The following is a 21,963-nucleotide window of genomic DNA, read 5'->3' on the forward strand; positions in this document are numbered from 1 at the left end:
CTTCGGAATATCAAGACAAATATTATCCATATCAGCCTTGAGCACTGAATTTTGTCCTACCTCAGTGTTCAGGGGGCAACTGTGAGGGATTCTCTTTTGAGCAGACAGAGAAACATAATATGATGGGGAGCATTCTTCTCCCTTATTGATCATTGGGTTTGGGATGGCAGCAGGCTGGTCAAGTCGCAGATCTGCATAGTCATTGGAGGATGAGTTGGCTTCGGGCTCAGATTCTTGGAGGGTGGTAGGACCTGCTACTGGCTGCTTCTGCTGATAATCTTGTTGTTCTGCAGGTACAACAAACTCATGAGAAGTGCCTCTGGATAATGCTTCTTCGTATGTAGCTCTTGTTAAGAAAAGGGCACTTCCCTTATCTTCCAAACCATGGACCTCCTCCTCTTCTTCAGACTACTCTTCTTCCATGACTATATTTTGAACAAAGGTCTTCAACCTTTGGTCTTCGTTTGTATCTCTACTTCTTTGCAGAATCTGCAATTGCTCCTCTGCTCCTCTATGTGGATTTGGAGTTGGAAGAGAAAAATCACAAGGAGCTCCTGCTTCCTCATAATACTGGTCAGCCTTTAATCTGGAAATTTCAGAGGCTAATAACTCTATCATCCTGGCTAATTTATCGATCTTAGGATCAAAGGATGATGAGGACTCACCTCCCTGTCTTCTCCTTTCAGCATCACCTTCGAGTCTTTCTGCAGCAATGATGTTTGCTTCTACTTCAAAGGCTGCATTTTTCATATCAGCCAAAGAAGCACATCTTCTTTCTCTTAACAGCAGGCAAAACTGAGAATCGAAGGCATTGGCATAAGTGAGCATAGCAGAAGTAGGGGTGGGTTTCACTTCAACTGGCATTCTACTGTACATATGATTGAATCTGATGTTGAAATTAGACAGTAGCTCACCATCTTCCCTTAGAAAGTTCCCAAATTTAGTATGGTAGTGGAGCAAATATTTCTTATCCCCCTAATGCTTTAGGAACACATCATCTAAGGCCTCAATGTCTGCTATAGACCTAGGGGCTAATTCTCTGAACCATTTTCTAGCCTCTCCCTCTAGGATTTGAACAAATACCCTCATCTACACATCCTCTTCATTAATATCTAGGTTATCAGCATAACTATAAAAAGATTCAAGGTGCACTTCAGCTATTACTCCTTCTATACCAGTAAACTTAGGCATATATTCCTGATAATCTCCTGTAGGCATGGCATTTAAAGGAACATGCAAGACCAAGGGTCCATACCTAGCAACAATGATTCTTTCTATCTTTGTGGGAGCTTGCTGGCCTACCATGACTGAGGTGGGTGGAAGGATACTGGTAGACTGAGTGATATGGATCAATGAAATGGATAACAGAGACAAAGGAATATGATGGATAGCATGGGATGCTTTCTTTATACTAAGATCCGAAAGGGGACTGAATGAACAGGAGCTAAATGAACCTCTGAAGGAAATACTTCACTAGCAGAGATACATGGGATTTATAAGGCTTACTTGATCCTGATGCTCCTTTATACGATGTTTTCTTTTGCTTAATGGTCTTCTCAGGGTCAGACAATGTTCAGCTAGTGATTTGTAAGAATTTCTTCGAGCATGCGTCACAAACTATGCTAGAACTATAACGTGGAGTCACCAAGGGTTGGCCTTCCTCTAGTGGAGTCGCTAGATAGATGATTACAACCAGAAATGTGCCCAAACTTTGTCTATCATCAAAATCTGGAACTGTGTCATCTCCCACGGAAGCTGAGCTTCAATCTCCTCTCCCCAACAACTGTGTCATTTAACGTTATCACCCCAAGAAAATATCCTAGGTTGTATCTTGGAGATGCTCGGGAACATTAGAAACTCAACAAAATGTTGGAGATGGATGAATGGAAGGAATGATGCATATTCAAGCCAGATAACCACTCCTACTATACTTAACTCCAGACATGGGTGAACACCCCCAGAATATAAGGCTTTAGACCACCAATTACTCACAGTTTGAGGATTAGGTGAACATGGAGAATACTGACCACACCAGCAGATGCACAAGACCATGTGATGGCCGACTGCAACTAGTAAATAGGTCTGCAAATCTATTTCCTAATACATAGACAGGATGACAACTCTTTGGCATTAAGATAACAGAAACCTGCATAGCATATTCAATGATACATACTAGATTCCAACACAGAGTTGGGATGACAGCCCCTCAAATGCTAAATATCAAGAGCACATGAAAAATGCATTATAGGCACAACCTAGAACAAAGAAGAAGTGGAAAGTGAGAAATTAACAACAAAAGAAGCTTGTATTAGCTAAAAATGAAGACCAGACGCTACAAGTATCAAAGTAGTTACAGTCTCCAGAATTTGAACCTTACATCAAAACTACAACCATCAACCATCATCCCCGATTATATCTGTGTTCTGGGTATATATAGAGTTTGATTACAAAAATGCTTTACTGATCAATGCATGGAGGGGTCATAATGGACCACCAACCACATTAACTATCTAGAATAGACCTCTACTACGATCTACGTGTTTTAATGAATAAATTGACCTTTTCTGCTGTTCGGCGGTTCTTCTCTGAGTAGGTGGCGTGAAATAGGAATGAAACTCCATAACCATTGAATGCATTTAACTGCTCAAGGCTGGTCCTTTTCTTCTCGGCCACTCTACTGTACTTCTCGAGCAAGCGGAGTGTAACATGGATGAAGCTCCATAACTGATAAATGTTTCATCTGCTCGAGGCTGGTCCTTTCCCTTTTGGCCATCCTGTTTGTTGAATGCAGTGGTTGAAGATAAAATGCACCAAGTACGGGTGAACCAGTTACCTTCATTCTTCGGGAGCTTGCAATTATGTGAGCAAGAGGATTGAAATCAGCCATTGGATTGTGTAGATGGACAGCAGAATACACCATCAGGAGCACAAAAGGTAGAAATATTGAGTTATAGGCAAATACACTATCGGAGGTGGAAAATCAGACTTGAAACTTTATACAAGGGAGTGGTGAGTCATATCGGGTCCGGCACCTGATATCGCATCGGTGGAATGGAGTGGTCTACATTAATCATCAAGCCCTGACCTTATGCGGCTTGCGATCAGCGATAAGAGCCCGGACCCGACAAGCATATTTACTATGATTTAATACCATATCGCATCCGGTCCATCGAAGTAGTGGAGGATCGGCAGTCGGCCATCGGCAGAGTCAAGGGGCTGTTATATAAAGGACCCCAGGAGTCACGAATCACTGATTGTGATTTAAGCATTGGACCCGATATAGGAATTAATTATTTTTTAAGAGTGGAAGGAGAAAATGACTGTTGTGATGGGGAAAGACTTTGCGAATGCGCGCGGTCATGTGGTTATGGTGATATGGGATTTTAAGCTTCGTGCTCAGGGCTTTCAGGGAGAGCAGGTCTATACAGAATTTTGGAGGAAAATAGAGATACAGAGGGCTAAGAGAGTATGAGGAAGCTGAAGGAGAAGAAGGTAAATGACTGCTGCGAGCTCCCTTTTGGCATAAACACACGGTCGAGCTAGTATTTGGTCCTCCAAATGCTGAAGTATGTAGCATAGCTAACAGCTACACCAAAGTCCTGTTGACTACTTCTATATGCCCATCTATCCATGGGTGGAATGTTATATATCTCTTAAACTTTGTGTCCATCTTCTCCCACAATGTAGTCCAGAATGCACTGAGAAATATTGTATCCCTATCTGAAATGATTCTCCTTGGTATCCCAAAGTGCGCCCATACTTATCCAAAGAATAAGTTTTTTGCTTATTTTCTACTGATGGTCTTTTTATAGGGCATCAGAACACACATCTTGTTAACCTGTCAACTAGCACGAACAAGTAGTCATGTCAACTCCTAATTGTTGGTAAACCTCCAAAAAATTCCATGGAAATTCTTTCCCAATGATGATTAGGTACATGTAAGGGATGATATAGGCCCCGTTTCCTGTTGCTATGCTTGTTGGTTCAACAAAGCATGCATCCTCTTATGAACCTAGCTACATTCTCCTGCATATTGGGCCAATACACATATCTCTGCAAGTTATCCATGTCTTCCCTACATCAAAGTTAATCCAGGTGGATATTGGTGGCCACTCGCTTATTCCACCTAGACCTCGAGTCAGTTTCATCTGTTACCTTAATTATAGTAACATTTACTATTTTTAGCAGTTTTTGGGGTCCTGAACATCTAGAGTTATTTTGACCACTAAAAGGAATTTTTTGAGATCTGCAGCAAGCCCGTAGCCATAAGCAAAGGAAAATCATGTATTACTCAGAGAGAAATTTCTAATGAGGTATCATACATGCCAAATGAAGATCATATGACCAAGCTACGACACCAGGAAGTTGACTTCCCAACTAACCCCAATAGGGCCCACAAACTCTTGGCATTTTCTCTCCTGGGATTGGAGTTTTGGTTATTTATGGTTTTCCTTTGTTTTTAAATAATAAAAATGCCCTTGAGCCTCAATGTAACACAATTTAGAGGCATGTAGCCACCACATCTCTTCTAAGAGATAAGCTACCATTGCCCGAGCTAGTTTATTTCCATTCTATATGTAAGGATATTTCAGTTCTTTGATATTAATGAAACAAATTTTTGTTTCTGCTACATCTCTATGTTTATGTTCATAGTTATATTTTTGTTGTGTTCAAGCATAAGTCTGGATTAGTGGTATCAAAGTTGTCTTCTCTAGGGAAACTTTTAGGGGCTAATATTCGCAAGTGGGCTAAATTTCCATGTTTTTAAAAAAGAAAAGATTCGTTAATTTCCATTTTTTCTAAATATTATTCGCCCAAAATTTATAGTATAAATTATTTTACCTTAAAAATGGCCAAAATGTAATATAGAGGTTATATAAAATTATTAGAAATATGAATATTTTTACAAAAACATTGGCAAACATTTTACAAATTGCATACTATGTACTAGTGAGATTCGCCAAGGTTTCTAAAATTTAAGATAATTTTTCATCGTTAAAATTTTCCCTGGTCCTCTCTTTCTCTATTTTACTTTGTAGGTCCCCAACGAGGTCATGATACAAGGATTTAGGGCTCCAATTGGTTGAACCTTTTCAAGACCAACCTCGCAAACCCCAATGACCTCCCATGGCAGAAGAAAAGAAAGACGAGGGAGCAAAATATCCTTTGAAAATATTGCTCAAGGAAGCCCTCAAGCGATAGAGGAATGAAATGATGGATAATTTTGCCTAGATCCTTTGGCAGTTACCCATAGATGACACATCTTCATCCATCAACCACTCTAGAGGCGCCACTCCTATTAAGGTACACATTAACTTTGATATTCCCATATTTGAAGGCTAGGTAGATTAAAACACTGTAGATAGATGGTTAAATATATTGGAAGGATATATTTTGTTTCATGACTTCTCCAATCAAGAAAATATTACTTTTGAACTCCTCAAAATCACCCCATGTCAAGGATTGGTGGGAAACCTACTGTGAACAAAAGGATGAGAGGGAACCCTCACTGTTTTTCAACAACACTAACTTAGATTTCTTTTCTAGATTCTATCAAGGAGTAGCATTACCCTATCAGGAGCTATGAAAATAAATACATAAATTGGACTGCACTATGGTAGCGAAGGGACCAAGATGCGTAAGAGTTCACAAATATTTTCCATACCCTTCGCATGAAGCTCAATATCAAGGATTCTGAGTGACATTTAGTACTCAAGTATTGCAGTTGTCTACACAAGTACATCTAGGATGAGATAGAGTTCCTGGAAATTTCCTTGCTTATTGATGCCTATCGATATCCTGCCAAGATCGAGCAAAAATTTAAACAGAAGAAGCAAGACTTTGGATCTGCGAATTCGAGGCAAGGGAAAGGCTCCCCCAAACCACAAAACAAAGGAAAAATCCAAGGCAGGGCGACCCCAGACAACTTGCCGATGCTGTAAGCAAAGAAAAACCCCACGAAGAGAAACAAGGACACAAGGAAATGGTGTGAGTTCCATAAGAGCCCCACTCACAACACGAGTGTCGATCCAAGAAGTAATTGGTGGCTGAGCTGAAGGCTTCCGAATCAAATGCATGTTCCGAGGTTGAGTCCATAACAAAATTAAAATAGCTTTATGATTCACATTATGAATTGGAGATAATACAATTATTATTGAGATTATTTATTCTGGAAATGAAAGATAATGAAGTCATAAAAAAATTAAAAGAGATTTATGACAGTTATTGCTTAGGTTGTTTATTCTCGAAATGAAAGATAATGAAGCCATAACAAAATTAAAAGATCTTTATGATAGTTATTGTTGAGGTTATTTATTCCAGAAATGAAACATAATGAAGCCATAACAAAATTAAAAGAGTTTATGATTCACATTCTGAATTGGAGATAATACAGTTATTGTTGAGGTTATTTATTCTGGAATTGAAAGATAATGATCTTTTAAAACTTGTTTATGAAATTAAAGCCATCAATCATGAAACTGGATTTACTGGAGTTAAAGGTTATCTATATCTTACTGCCTTTATAAAAACTCTTTCCCTTAGTTATTCACACTACTTGGAATCTCTCAAAGCTAGTGGGCAACCAAAATATTTAGATTTTGACAAATTAGTAGGGAAAAAAGGAAGACTTTTCGAAATAAATAAACATTACATAATAATAATACTAAAACCTTATGTATTGCAAAAAAATATCAAAAACCTCAAGAAGAATATGTCGAAGATACTAAGGGTAACAGAGGTCGAAGTAGGAAGAATTATAAAGTTGGGGGGGTATAAATGTTCATGGAGATAGACAACAAAATGATAAACAAAGAACATTTTCTGAAAAACAACTGTAAAATGCTTTAGATGTGGTAAAAGAACTATAAAGGCAAAGGGGGCAGAAATGTTCATGGAGATAGACAAAAAAATGATAAATAAAGAACATTTTCTGACAAAACAACTGTAAAATGCTTTAGATGTGGTAAAATTGGACATACTGTTGCAAATCGTAGAATTTCCTGGGACAAAATTAATGCTAGAAGAGAACAAATTATTGAAAAGAAAGATCAACTAATTCCAGAAAAATGATAGTGTTCTGAGAATGCACATTATGTTGTTTATCATTGTAATATTCACATCGAAGATATATTTAGTACCTCTTTTTCTTCAATGATAAAATGGATGGAGTAGTATATTTTGTTGATAAGTCTAAAATCAAATCAAACCATCAGGGATTGGTTCTATTTAGTTAAAAATTCTTGGACTTCCTTATTATACTTTGAACAGTGTTCTTCACATTCAAAATTTCTAAAGGAATTTATTATCTCTTGTACAAATAAGATAGCAAGGACATTCCATTCACATATTTGATGGTAAAGTGGAAATTCAAAGAGTAGCTTACAATAAAACTGTAATGACTAATGTGGAAGAAAATAAATTGTTGAAGTTGAAAGGTATGTCACATGTTGCATTGAATACTAATTATTTGGTTCAGCAAAATGATACTTTGTCGTCATCTTTATTGTGGCATGCACATTTCACTCATATTAATTATGAAAGTATTAGAATTATGAGACAATAGGGGATTAAAAACTGCCCATAGTTCCAAGAAAATTGACCCCATGTAATTCTTGTGTATTGGGCAATCATCATAAATAGTCTTTTCAAAATTTTACTTCTAGAGCTACAAGGAAATTAAGTCTCATACACTCTGATTTATGTGGACCTATTCCTGTGCCAACTGTGAATGGAAATAAATACAAATTTACTTGTATTGATGATTTTTTGAGGATGTGTCAGGTTTATCTTCTTAAAGAAAAATCACAAGTTTTTGATGTGTTTAAAAACATTCATCTCTTGATTACAAATGAAGCTCAACTTAATATTGGTACTTTAAGAACCGATAATGGGGTTGCAAGAGAATGGAATCAAACACCAAACCACAATACCATATAATCCACAACAAAACGATGTTGCAGAAAGAATGAACAAAACATGCATTAATATGGTAAGGTTAATGATGTTTTTTAAGAATGTAAAATTGATGTTTTGGGGAGAAGAAGTGCTCTGTGCAGCGTATATTAGAAATTGGTGCCCTTCCTCTTCATCAACAACAGAGCTCCATATGAAATGTGGTATAATCGCCTTCCTGTTGTTAAACATTTCAGAATTTTTGGTTCTCAATGTTATGCTTTGATTCCTAAACAACAAATAATAAGTTTAGTGAAAGAAGCAAAAAATGTGTATTTTTGGGGCAATCTATGGCTTCTAAGGCATACTGATTGTATGATGAAGAGAACCAGAAGTTTATTTTTTCAAAATATGTAATTTTTCTTGAATTTGATAAAGATTCCCTCACTGTTGATAGACAACTTAATGAGATAGATAAATTTGTGCCTTAAATTTTTTATTATGAATCAGATAATATTCTTTCACATCCTGAAGTGGGGATTCCTATATTAGATCATTTTGTGGATTTTCCTCCTCTCAATGATGATAATTATGTTGCTAAATAGAAATTGGTTGATGCAAGATGACAAGGACAAAAACCAAAACATAGATGACAAGGACAGAGACCACAACATACATGATAGGGACAAAGACGGAAAGAATTAAGAGAGATGATGATGAATATGAGCAACTTCCTACACAACCTTTGCGAAGATCAACTCATATTACAACATTTCCAAAGAAATTTGACAAGTTTAAGATAGAAAGTTCCTTAGGTAATTTCTCATTTTGGATTTAATCTTTCTATGGATTGTGAACCTAGTTGTTTTGAAGAAGCTGCTAGTTATGATCAATGGAAAGATGCAATGCAAAAGGAATATGATGCTCTCATAAAAAATGTCACATGGAGGCTGGTGGATCCTCCTGTTGCCATCCATCCTATTAGTTGCAAATGGATTTATAAAACTAAGTATAACATGGAGGGTTCACTTGATAAGCACAAGGTAAGACATGTAGCAAAGGGATATGCATAGAAAGAGGGCATTGACTATACTGAGACATTTACTCCTATAACTAAATGGGGCACTATTAGATCCTTGTTTTCCATTGTAGCCCAGAAAGAATGGAAAATTCATCATATGGATGTTATAACTGCATTTTAAATGGAGATTTGAAAGAAGATGTTTACATGTTTCAACCAAAAGCTTTTCCTATTAAAGGGAAAGAAAAAAAAGGTATGCAAAATAATGAAGTCTTTGTATAGATTGAAACAAGCACCATGTGCTTGGTATGAGAAACTAATTGAACATCTTCTTAAGTTAAATTATAAGCATTGTGACCTAGATGATGCAACTCTTTTTGTTAAGAAGCTTTGAAGATCAGTTGTATATCTAATCATATATGTTGATGATTTGATGATCATAGGGAAAAAATGATGAATATATATCATATTTTAAGAAGTAATTGAAAAATGTTTTGATATGAAAAATTTAGGTTTACTTCATTATTATCTTGGAATTGAATTTGATCACAAACCACAACATATTTTCATCTCTCAGAAGAAATATGTTGGTAAGTTATTGAACATATATAGTATGTTGTAATCTTGTTGCTACACCAATGGAGTAGAATTTGAAACTCACTTTAGAAGAGGGCAAACTATTTGAAGATCCAACAAAGTACAAACAACTTGTTGGAAGTTTGATTTATTTTTCTATTACTCATCCTGGTATAACCTTTGTTGTTAGAATGCTTTCCAGATCTATGCATCATCCTTGTGAGGGGAATTGGGTAGCAGCAAAAAGAGTTCTGAAATATTTGAAATGAACCCAAACTTACGACATTAAATATTCCAAAGTTTTATACTTCCATCTTGTTGGCTATTTAGATTCTGATTTTGATGGAGATAAAGAGAACAGATTTTGTACTTCTAGTTATTTGATGAATCTTGGATCAGAAACCTTCATTTGGAGATCATGCAAGCAATTTGTTTATGTTGATTCTACCATAGAAGCTGAATATGTTGCAGCAACCCAAGCCATTAAGGAAATCATTTGTCTTTGGAAAATACTGAAGATTTGCAGGAGAAAAAAAAAGCTTCAATTCCTTTTTTTGTTGAAAACTCTTATGCAATTCAATTGGCCAAGAATCAAAAGTTTCATGATCAAACCAAACATATCAACACCAAGGTTCATTTGATTGGACATCATGTAGCGGGAAAAACAATTCATCTGAAACATTTTCCAACTTCTGATCAAATAACATATATCTTTATCAAAGCATTGGGGTGTGAAAAGTTCGAAAAGGTTAGATATTTACTTTGTATGTCAGATGTCCCTTCGGATTAAGGGGGAAAATGTTGTAATCCTTTGCGATTTTTGTATATAGCTATGATTAGGTATATATTTATGAATTAGGCATTTCTAGTTTTTTATAGTTATGGAGACATAATTGTCTCTTTCAATTATAAATGTAACCTTCAGTGATTAATAAGACAATGCATAACACAACATTTTGATCATGTAATTCTCCAGACTCTATAACAATTTTATGTTAGCAATGAACACAAATGAACCCAAATAACTAGATAAAGTGATGCCCAACTTTCTATGTCATAGCATTCATGTATGTATGAAGTCTTCAGTGTGAGTCAGAGCTAAGGCAAATGTAAACCCATAAGTTCCTTCTGCAAGCAAGAAAGTTAGTTGTTTTTTCTTCATTCGTTACCACATGGTTAAAGTATCAAATGGTTGTGCACCAAGAAAGTCTCTTTGGTTTCCATCTTGTTCTCTTTCCTTCATGCTCATATTAGGATCAATATGCACAATTAGAAACATTACCATATGTACTTTTGCCAATTATTCTTTACTAAATTAATTTTCTCTGACATGAGATTGTGGGCTTGCAGAAATTGGAGGAAGCCACTTATTGTCATGTTCATAGTAGTGGATATTGATAAGTAATTGGTAATTGGATATTGGTAATTGTTTAAATGATGTGATTATTGAATATTGTTTCTGAATACTATGCAGTCGGGAGTATCAAATATTGATAAGTTTTCAAACAAGATTTTCTTAGTAAATACTAATTCAAATTATCCTATGTTTGAATTTAAACAATTCAGATAAAAATAAAATACTAATTCAAATTATCCCATGTTGAATTTAAATAATTAAGAGAAAAAAATTGACTAGGAACCATTTTTTATTTGTAGAAAATGATTGAATTCAAATACTAAAGTGTTGCTGAGTATGAAACATGCATAAATGTTTCATACGTATTTAAGGCGTCATGAAAAAATCATATTACAGCTACCACATCAAAGTTTGTAACTAGAATTTGTTTTAATTAAGTGATCAAAAGTTGCACTATTTATTAGGTACATGAATAAATCTATATCCTTCGCCTTTGACAATATTTGTTTAACCTGACCATCCATGTGCAAAATAAAACAAAAAATTTCTTATAATTGTTTTTCAGTCACAATCAGTGGATTTGATTGAACTTGAATATTTTGACAAAATGTCTATGTGTTGTATATAAGGAGATTTTCATGCATTTAAAGTACTTTCTCTCACTATTTGTAAAGGAATTCTTATAAAAGGATTCACCAAGTGACCCATGCTTGACCGTTCCACAAGTTGTTGACAACTATTATATAGCAAGATAAGGCAAGGTCCAAAATCAAAATCAAAGTTACCTTCCAAACTATATAAAACAAAAACCATTTGTTAAGGCTTTGGCCAAATTTCCCTTAGTTTAAGGCCAAAGTGATCTCATTCACAAGCATCTTTCTATATGGTCTAACTGTATCTGGATAACCATAAATTTACCCTCTTTTTTTATCTTTATTTCATTGTTCAGAAGAAAGGGATTTTCCATTATATCCACTTTGATACAACATCCTTGGCCTATCAGTTTTCAAACTAGCAATGTATTTTTAACTATATAGTATAGGGTCTAAGGCTACTGCTACTTCTTGACATTTTTGTAGCTGTGAGTCTGACCATTATCCTCCATTTAAAAATGGTAAATAAAACAGAATATTGGTTTACAAGTGTCATCGCTAGTTTCACTACACTATAATGTTACTTCAGCTTATAGTATAGGAAACTATCTAATATTGCATTATAGAATACTTTGCTATACTTCTACCTCACTATTTGTTGTAGATATGTTGTGAGTAGATTTCTTTGTATGAAAATATTAGGCCTTGCCTACTGAAGAACTCAGATCTTGAGCTATTCCACCCTATGATATAATTATTCCTTTATTGAAGGATTGCTTTAATTCATGTGGCTTTGCCAACATATAAGGGAAAATGCTTAAAGATGTTCATAATTGGTTCCTTATTGAAAATCGTCTCCTCTCGAACTCCTAGAAGGTCTTGGACTTTTTTTATCACCTATGTAAGATGTTGGGTTCTCATTACATATAGAGCTAATGGACTTAGTTTATCACCTATGTAGGATGTTCGTTTCTCATTATATTCAAAGCTATGCCAAATTTCTAAGAGTTAAGGAAACTCTCTCCCAGTGTTTTCTCTGGAAATGGGGCATGTAGAATGATCATAGGGAGTTAGCAAGAACTATCAAGAATGAACTTGAAGTAGTGGCCTTAAATAATAATGTTCCTTAGTATCAAGATTTGTATATAAGTTCCTATGTTCAGATGGAATCACTCATTGATCCCTTATCAATGTGTATTAGCTTGGAAGGAGGATAGGGTCACCTTGCCACACTAGTGCGTTTTAAATCCTCGTTATAGATATTTTTTAATTTGGCATACATACATGTTCAATGTTTAATTTGTTTACTATTATAACCTTCATAAATAAATAAAAGGAAAACACATGCATACAATACTAATAATATAGATATGAGCTCAATAATAAGGACGAGAGTTTATTATATATAAAAAATTAGAACTTTTTCCCTTCACTACAATAAGATATTTATAAAAATATCATCCTATCTGAACGAAAATAATTTTATTTTATTTTTATTTTCATTATTTGTTAATTTGATTTTTTTTACATTTAAAATAACTTATTTTTCATTATATGTTAAAGTTATTTTATGAATCCCTGATGGGGGTGCGTATCTAAGAAACACACGAGGGAGACAGGTGGACAGGTGATATGTCACAACCCCCAACTGGTTCGTAGATGCATGTTGAGGACAAGTGGGAGGGCCTCCCCAAGTGGTAGAATCAAGTTGGAACTGTCGCGAATATGGTGAATTTGTATTTAAACCAATGTCAGAGTGCATTCATCTATTTCTAGATGTTGGTTATGGGAGTGAGGTGTAGAGGGGGTGAGGAAGTTGTGTGTGCATAGGCGATTTCCTTGTGCATGCATGCTCGCGTTTTCCAATATGATGACTTATGTTGCGATGGAAATGGGAGCCTGGTTTCGAAAGATAAGTGTTGGGTTTGAGTGAGGGAAAGTTGGTATCGAGGAGATAATGACGACTTTTGTGATCCAGCACTCATTGTCCCTCATGTTCTCTTTTGAACCTTTCTACTTGGTCTAGAAAGGTATCGAGTGGTAGTGTAGTGTCGATTCCCCAATTGGTGTGGTGGCATTGGTGGTGTAGGCACTCTGTAGTAATGTGAGGAAGCCTGGTTTGGGTGGAGTGGGAGAGTAGTGTGCTCAGCCAATTGCGCCTTGGACATAGAGTGGGGGAAGGTAACCTTAGTTTGGAAGGCAAGGTCGGCTAGCCTCTTGTCCGTTGGTTTGAGGGCGAAGTGGGGTCGAGGATGGAGAGGGGTCTTTGGGTCAGTTTGGTATCGAAGTGTTGCCATGCAAAGGCAAAGGATAAGGGTCCAATGTGGAGCTGACCATTGTGGCAAACTCGAGGACCGAGCAGTGAGAAGGGAGGAATGCGATGAGGAGGGTGGCCTGATGGAGGAGGAGATCACCTTGGAGCGAGCCTAATCACCAGGAAGAGTCAAGTAACCCCCAATGTTTCAATCCATTTCCAATAACTTCATGGCATCCAAGCTAGCTTGTACATCCTCTAGGAACAATGATGTGATGACAAGAACAACGTAATTACTTGCATAAACAATTTGAATTTTTCGAAGGGGAAATGTTGGACCATCTAGCTTTTGTTCATCGTAACCAATGAAAGTCCAATGAATTCTTGGATGAAATATAAGCTATGCCAAATCATATTAATTTTCATGTCCATGAGGGTCATGGTTTTCCGGTGGCCCCTAGAAATTCACAAATGCAGAACCCTCCAATGTAGTTTCATGATTGTTGGTAGTTTTTTTGTTTTAGACAATTTTTAGGTGTTAGTGCTTGTTAGTCCTTTGGTTTTTGTAAAAAATGTCTTTTTGTTTCTAAGTACTACGCAACTCTCTCAGACAGAAAATATGGCTAGAGTGAGGCCAGGAGAGCTAAGAAATCCTTGATCAAATGTACTCCATTTTTGCGAAATTAATATAAAAAACTTGACTCACAAAAAAAGGTATTTTACGAAAAAAAATAAACTGAATTTACTCCAAAATTTCACTCTCTAATACACAATTTATCTCTATAAATGTAAAAACTTGCATTCTCTTCCATTTCACTAAGACAACCACATAGATTGGAAGTTTCATATTTATGATTGGTTTAGCATACATAACAATGTTAGCCTCAACCCATACCCAAAATGCTCAATGAATCATGCTCAATAGATTAGATTTAATTGGTTTACTCAAAACACAGTTTCATTTGGTTGGAAGAATACTATCCACAACCTGTGGAACCTCACTTGAATGACACAATCTGGGATATGGTGATTAGAGATTAACCCCAAAATTTTAAGTCAAAGGGTATAGTTTTATGAAATGTTGTAAAAGTAACTTTATTTAAATTTAAAAGATTAAAATATATATATATATATATATATATATATATATATATATATATATATATATTAATAAATAAAAAATAAATTAAAATATTATTTTTATCAATTTTTACAGTATTAAAAGCTAATAAACTCATATTGGATGCTTCTATGATTCATGATTTTAAGTAAAGATCTTCCAGAGAAACCACATAGAATTCATAGGGTCGCCATGTTTTGTATCTCTATCGAGGTTCATCATCATGACAAGGTTGGAGAAAAATACCATTAGATCACCAATTTTATACTAGAGATGCAATGATAACTTTTAAACGGTTAAAAGGAAAAATAATATAAAATAAAATGAAACATTAAGGGATCAAATTAAAAAATTAGAATAAGCAAATTATTGACCAAGTAAGCATTTAATTAGTTATTTAGAAATTTTATAATATTTTATATATTAAATTGTTTAATCTGACTTTGATTAAATAAGAATCAAATATCTATATCTCATTAAATTCGGATAAAAAATTATTTTATTATTAATAAATAATGTTTGATTAATCTATATACTTCAATATATTATTAAAATGAAATAACAAAATTCAAATTATAAACTAAAATCAAATAAAAAAGAAAGGAGATGTTAGAAAAAATATACTAAACAAGGACAGAAGAAGGAAACAAAGGAGGTGAGAAAAATCAGGGGGCTTAGGAAAGAAGGGTAGGGACCCAAGAAAATTCTCTTGAATTCTCTGAGAAATGGAACAACCAGTCTCTCCATTATAGGGGGTTCCACAAGAACATGGAATCGAATAAACACCATTCATGTTGTTAGGATCCACAGGGTCTTTGATGGATCTTAAAGAGCCTCGAATGGTTTTAAAAGGTCTAAAGGTGGAGATTACCTTATGTTTCCTTAGAATCCTAGCAATCTTGTCAGTAGTCCCTTGGATAAAGGGAAGTTGGATACTAGTGGCTACCTCAACTGACTGCTTTTTAGTCTTAGGTCCCTGACTCACTTTTAAAAAGGCACGGATACCTTGCGACTTTTTATAACCATTTTTCTTAAATACATTCAAGATATGGGTTTTATCATCCATCAGATGGTCTTCATCATAAACCCTTAAACCGCCTAAAATAAATATTATCAAGTTTGAATTCGAAGCCCGTAAATCTTTAAATAATAACCCCGACGTTGTTGTCCTTAAAGCAGATAAAGGAGAAGGGGTTGTGATTCTAGATAGGGATGATTACCACATGAAGGTGTTAAATCATCTGTACATTAGTGGGAGCTATAGAAAGCTCAGTAAGAACCCTATTAAAAAGGTTTCTAAAGTTGTTGGCATAACTATTAAATCCAAAAATTCTGTAAGCTGCATGAGTCAGTGGCTTATATAAAGTAACCCTATCACCTCGGGGATCTATGGGCTTCCTAAGATTCACAAGGAAGGGGCCCTCTTTAGACCTATCATCAATACCATAGGTGGGCCTACATATATCCTTGCTAAATATTTAGCTTAGAAGCTTAAACCTTTGGTTGGTAAGTCTAGTACTTTTGTTAAGGATTCTTTCTTTTGTGAATGAATTGAAAGGGGTGAAATTTGAGCCTAGTGATTTTATGGTTATTTTTTATATTGCTTCTCTTTACACTAATATTCCTATCAAGGAGGCTATTGAGGTTATCAACCGTATCACAAAACCTGACACTACCAAGCTTGTAGAGACTTTCCTTACCTTGACCTCCTTTAGTTTCGAAGGTGAATTCTATGAGCAAATGTGTGGGGTAGAGATGGGTTCTCCCCTCTCTCCTATGGTCATGAACCCTTTTATGGAAGGTTTTGAATCTAAAGCTTTACCTTCAGCTCCATTGAAGCTGAAAGTTTGGAAAATATTTCTGCATGATACCTTCATCTTGTGGCCTCATGGTCAAGAAAAATTAGATTCTTTTCGAAAACATCTAAATAATCAATCTATTTCCATCCAATTTACCATGGAATCTAAGGTTAATGGAACTTTACCCTTCCTTGATGTGCTTCTCTTCATGAAAAATCTCATCACTTTCCGACCCAGAAACTAGGTGTTTTCAACACTCTAGCTACTAGGGCTTTAAGGGTTTTTGATGAAGACCCTATGATGGACAAACCCATATCTTGAATGTATTTAAGAAAAATGGTTATAAAAGGTTGGAAGGTATTCGTGCCCTTTTGAAAGTGAGTCAGGCACCTAAGATTATGAAAGAGTCGGTTGAGGTAGCCTCTAGTATCCAACGTCCCTTTATCCAAAGGACTACTGACAAGATTGCTAGGATTCTAAGGAGACATAAGGTAGTCTCCACCTTTAGACCTTTTAAAACCATTTATGGCTTTTTAACATCTATCAAAGACCCTATGGATCCCAAAAACATGAAGGGTGTTTATTTGATTCGATATTCTTGTGGAACACCCTACATTGGACAGACTAGTCCTTCCATTTATCAGAGAATTCAAGAGCATGCAGTAGACCTTAGACATTGCAGAACTTGTTCCTCTCCTTTAGTAGAATAGGATGAATTGTCAAAACACCACATTTGTTTATAGGATTCTAAGGTCCTCGCTAGGGTTGATCATTTCCATCACCGTAAATTAAGAGAAGGCATCAAAATTGAGAAAAGAATTAGTACTCTTAATAAAGACGATGGATGGTAGTTTAGCATTTCCTAGGTCCCTGCGGTTCTTTCCTAAGTGCCCTGATTCCCCCACCCCCTCCATCCTTTGTTTCCTTCTTATGTCTCTGTTTAGGTACATTTTTTCTGGCATCTTCTTTCTTTTTTATTTGATTTTAGTTTATAATTTGAATTTTGTTATTTATTCATTTTTATTTTTAATAATATATTGAAGTATATATATTAATAAAAAATTAGATAGCTATAATAAATTAAAATTTGATCTTAATTTAATGAGATATAGATATTCGATTCTTATTTAATCAAATTCAGAGAAAGCTTTTTAATATATAAAATATTATAAATAAAATAAATTTCTAAATAACTAATTAAATGTTTACTTGGTCAATAAATTGCTTATTTTAATTTTTTAATTTGATCCCTTAACGTTTCAATTCATTTTATATTATTTTTCTTTTTGACTATTTAAAAGTCACCGTTGCATCTCTAGTATAAAATTGGTGATCTAATGATCTTACTCTCCAACCTTGTCCTGATGATGAACCTCGATAGAGGTTTGAAACACGTCGAACCTATAAATTCTATGTGATTTATCCGGAAGATATTTACTTAAAAGTTAATAAACTATCAAATAGATAAGGTGTAATTTTAATAGAATAGTAATCATCATATTTGGTGATTTTAATTGTAATTTTTGTATGGTTCAAAGGGGCTAGATTCAATAGTGAATAGCACGGAGTTCTCATCATTGGGTAAGGTTGAATTCCCATGAGTAGATCCATTGAAGCACCTCAAGATAGTGGTCAAACATGTGAGTGCACTAATACATAATATATTAAATGGTCTTGTTAACCCTACACACATAAATCGATCAAACCCACCCCCATGTCCTTTAAAAGTTTATGTAAAATCTCACTAGCATGATTGGTTTCAAAATACCTTATTATATTTGACAACCTGGGTTCCAAACAACATTGTAGTCAAGAGGAGACACCTAAAATCCAACCGTGCTAAGGGTTGGTGTATCCCAAGCCATGTGGAATTTAAGGATGGTTATGATCTGGCTTGGAGCATTATATTGTTTGTTGTCTATCTCAATGCTTTCAAACTAGAAAACTTAAAGGAATCAACTTGTAGGCTTACTTTTACAGGTAGGTCCCAATTTGTAGAATTGAGTTCTGAAACATTCTAGGGTCATTATGAAGCAGTAAATGATGTTTTTTGGGGTATGATGGATGTTTTCTACATAAAATATTAGTGGAAAAAAATACTAGTGGTTGTTCCTAGTAAAACAGGCAAGAATGATATTGTGAACCCATAACATATGTTTACACAAAAAGATAAATAGTCATTAATTAAAATGAACCCAATAATAAGAAACAATAAATAATGTAAACTACTCCAATATGCTCAAAATATAAGTAACACCTGAGAAGAAAGTAAGAATGAGTGTTCTCTCGACCTCCTCCATGGGAGGATTTGGTATGCAACCTATCTTGGAAGCAAAATCCTCTCCAAATGGTAGAAAATGGTAAAAAGAAAAATTGGAAAGATCTTAACTATTGGAAAGAGTCAAATGTTTCTAAAGAAAAGGTTTGGTGATGAAATGGTCATTGTGAATTTCAAAGAGGAGGAAAACCTCCGATACTTATAAAAAAATAGTTGTTAAACTTGATATGTGTTGGAAATACTAAGAAGAGGGGTGAATCAATATTGCTTTCAATTTTTATATCCCAGTTAAGTTTTTTATCACAAGTTAAACTAGAAGGAAAGAAATATAATAAACTAATTTTATTAATGAAAATAGTGAAGACTCCATTCCTCGTTTACAAAAAATTAGGCTTCAACTTGTACAACAAAATCTCTAACTCCTTCAAAGCTCCAATGTTGAATGAGGATTCCAATCCTCACAACAAATTCAAGCACCAACTTGGTCAAAATGAGGATTTCAATCCTCTCAAAAAATCCAAGCACCGAATTGGTCAAAATGAGGAATCTAATCCTTCTAGTGATCCATAAATAGTCATGGATATTCCACTCAAGAATTCGTCACAATAAATCTATAAATAATATATTAAAATTATGAATTGCTACACTATAACAATTTTATTAAAACTCTAGATATGTAAATTTAACTATAATTAGTGCAAGCATGTGAATGGAGATTATGGAGAAAAGAAGAGAATGACAAAATAATCTCACACACACACATAAAACAAAAAATATGTTCTGAGAAACCATTTCAGGAGAAAATCCAACTAGAAGGCGAGGTTGCTTCACTCTCTGTTATGAAACCATCTGACAAAAAAAATAGAAAAGATAGATCAACACCTTAGAAATAACTCTTTTCGAGGGGAAGCCTCCTTTACATTACATAAATGAACAATTCTTAGATGATTCAAATGACAAAACCTCCTTTCTATATATAGGAGTCTAAGGGGTCACAATATAACCAAATCGAACCTAACAATAACAATATAAAGGCATAGTAATAACAATATGGGGACAATAGGGGCACAACAATAAAAATAAGGGATAAAACGACAATAGTAATGGGGGAATCACTAGTATTATAGAGACCTAACATGCCCCTCTCCTTCAAAAAAGTGTTGTCCTCAACGCTTGAGTAGTTCTGGATGCTTCTGTATAAAATTCTCATCCTCCCATGTGGAATCTTCAACATGTAAGTTCTTCCACTTGATGAGATACTCTGAAATTGATCGATTTCATAGCTGTCAAGTTCTTGTTTCTTTGACTTCTTCAGGTTCCAATATGATTTTTCCTTCCTCATCAAGTATCAGAAATATTTTTTGAACTGGAAGCTTGTCACCTATAACCTTCTTTAAGCATGAAACATGGAAAACTAGGTGCAATTGGGAAGCTGTAGGAATCTCCAGTTTGTATGCCATAGTACCTATCTTTTGCAACACCTTGTACAGACCATAATAATTTGGTGATAATTTATTATCCTTCTTATCTTGCTTGAGGGACATTTGTTTATATGGATGTAGCCGTAGGAATACCCAATCACCTACATTAAGCCTTCTTTCGTTGTGATGTTGATTTTCCTGCTGTTTCATTCTATTTTGCGCCAAGGTGAGGTTATCCTTTAAGAGTTGGAGAACTTGTCGTTGATGCTCGATGTGATCTTCCACTGCTTGAACCTTAGAATTTTATCTTAAATATGATGTGATGGATGGTGGATGATATCCATAAAGTGCCATAAATGGGGTAATTTTTGTTGCAATATGGAAGGAATTGTTATACCTCCATTCAGCCAGAGGCAACCATTTGAACCATTGTGTCTGTTTATCAGATACAAAGCAACAAAGATATCCTTCCAAACATTTGTTTACTATCTCAGCTTTCCCATCAGATTGAGGATGATAAGATGATCTATGAACTAACTGAGTACCAAGACGAAATAATTCTATCCAAAAATTTCCAGTGAAAATGGGATCTCTGTCGCTTACAATAATCTTTGGGTTTCCATGTATATTTTGAATTGTTTCCATAAATGCAGTAGAAACTATACTCACTTTAAATGGATGAGATAATACACAAAAGTGTGCATACTTGGTAAGTCTGTCAACTACCACCATGATACACTTTTTCCTTCGGACTTGGGTAAACCTGTGATAAAATCCATTGAAACCTCCTCCCAACGTTGGCTTGGAATGGATAAAGGTTGTAATAGTTTTGGGGTCTTAATTGTTTCAACTTTATTTTGTTGGCAAAGCAAACATTTTGCCACAAACTTTTGAATATTTTATTTATTCCTCGTTGTTCCTTCTTTAGAATCTTTGTCATTCCATTAGAGTTGATTATCTTTCCCAGTTTCCCTGCGATACCCCTTAATTGAACTTCCTTTCCTTCTAAAGATAATTTCATGAAAATTTCTTGAAAATTAAAAGCTATTGTACCCAAGGATTGTAGACATTAGACTCCTAGTACAACATCAACAACACCCATTGGAATGTAAAGCATTGGGATATTCAATACATATTCTCCCATGGATAGCTTGATATTATGGCACTTTCCTGAGCAATTTATGGTTCCTCCACTTTCAACCATCACTTGACACTCTGGTGCTGGATATAGGAAGCAATTCAATTCCTTGGATATCTTACAATGAATAAAATTATGGGTACTTCTCGAATCAATCAACACTATTACCTTTTTCTTCTTGATATGCCCTTCTATCTTGATAGTTTGAGGAGTGGTAATTCCAACCAATGCATTACAGGATATGGTCAGATTCATTTCTTCTTTTTCTACAATTTGTTCTTGGTGTATATCCTCTTATTTTGACGTTTCTTGTTCCTTTTCTTCTTCCTCTTCACAATCTATGTAAAATAATCTCTTCTCAACACACTTATGACCTTTAGTGTATTTGCTATCACAACCGTAACAAAGCCCTTTTGCTCTTTTTTCTTCCAATTGTTGGTGGTGTCAACCTTGTAGGTTGTGGATGCCTAGGGGAAGTAACACTTCCATCTTTATGATTGTGAGTGGTAGGCT

The sequence above is a fragment of the Pinus tabuliformis genome, chromosome 1_1, assembly GCF_031772625.1.
Source record: "Pinus tabuliformis cultivar Carrire ecotype Pingquan chromosome 1_1, CPIR1, whole genome shotgun sequence".
Lineage (NCBI taxonomy): Eukaryota > Viridiplantae > Streptophyta > Pinopsida > Pinales > Pinaceae > Pinus > Pinus tabuliformis.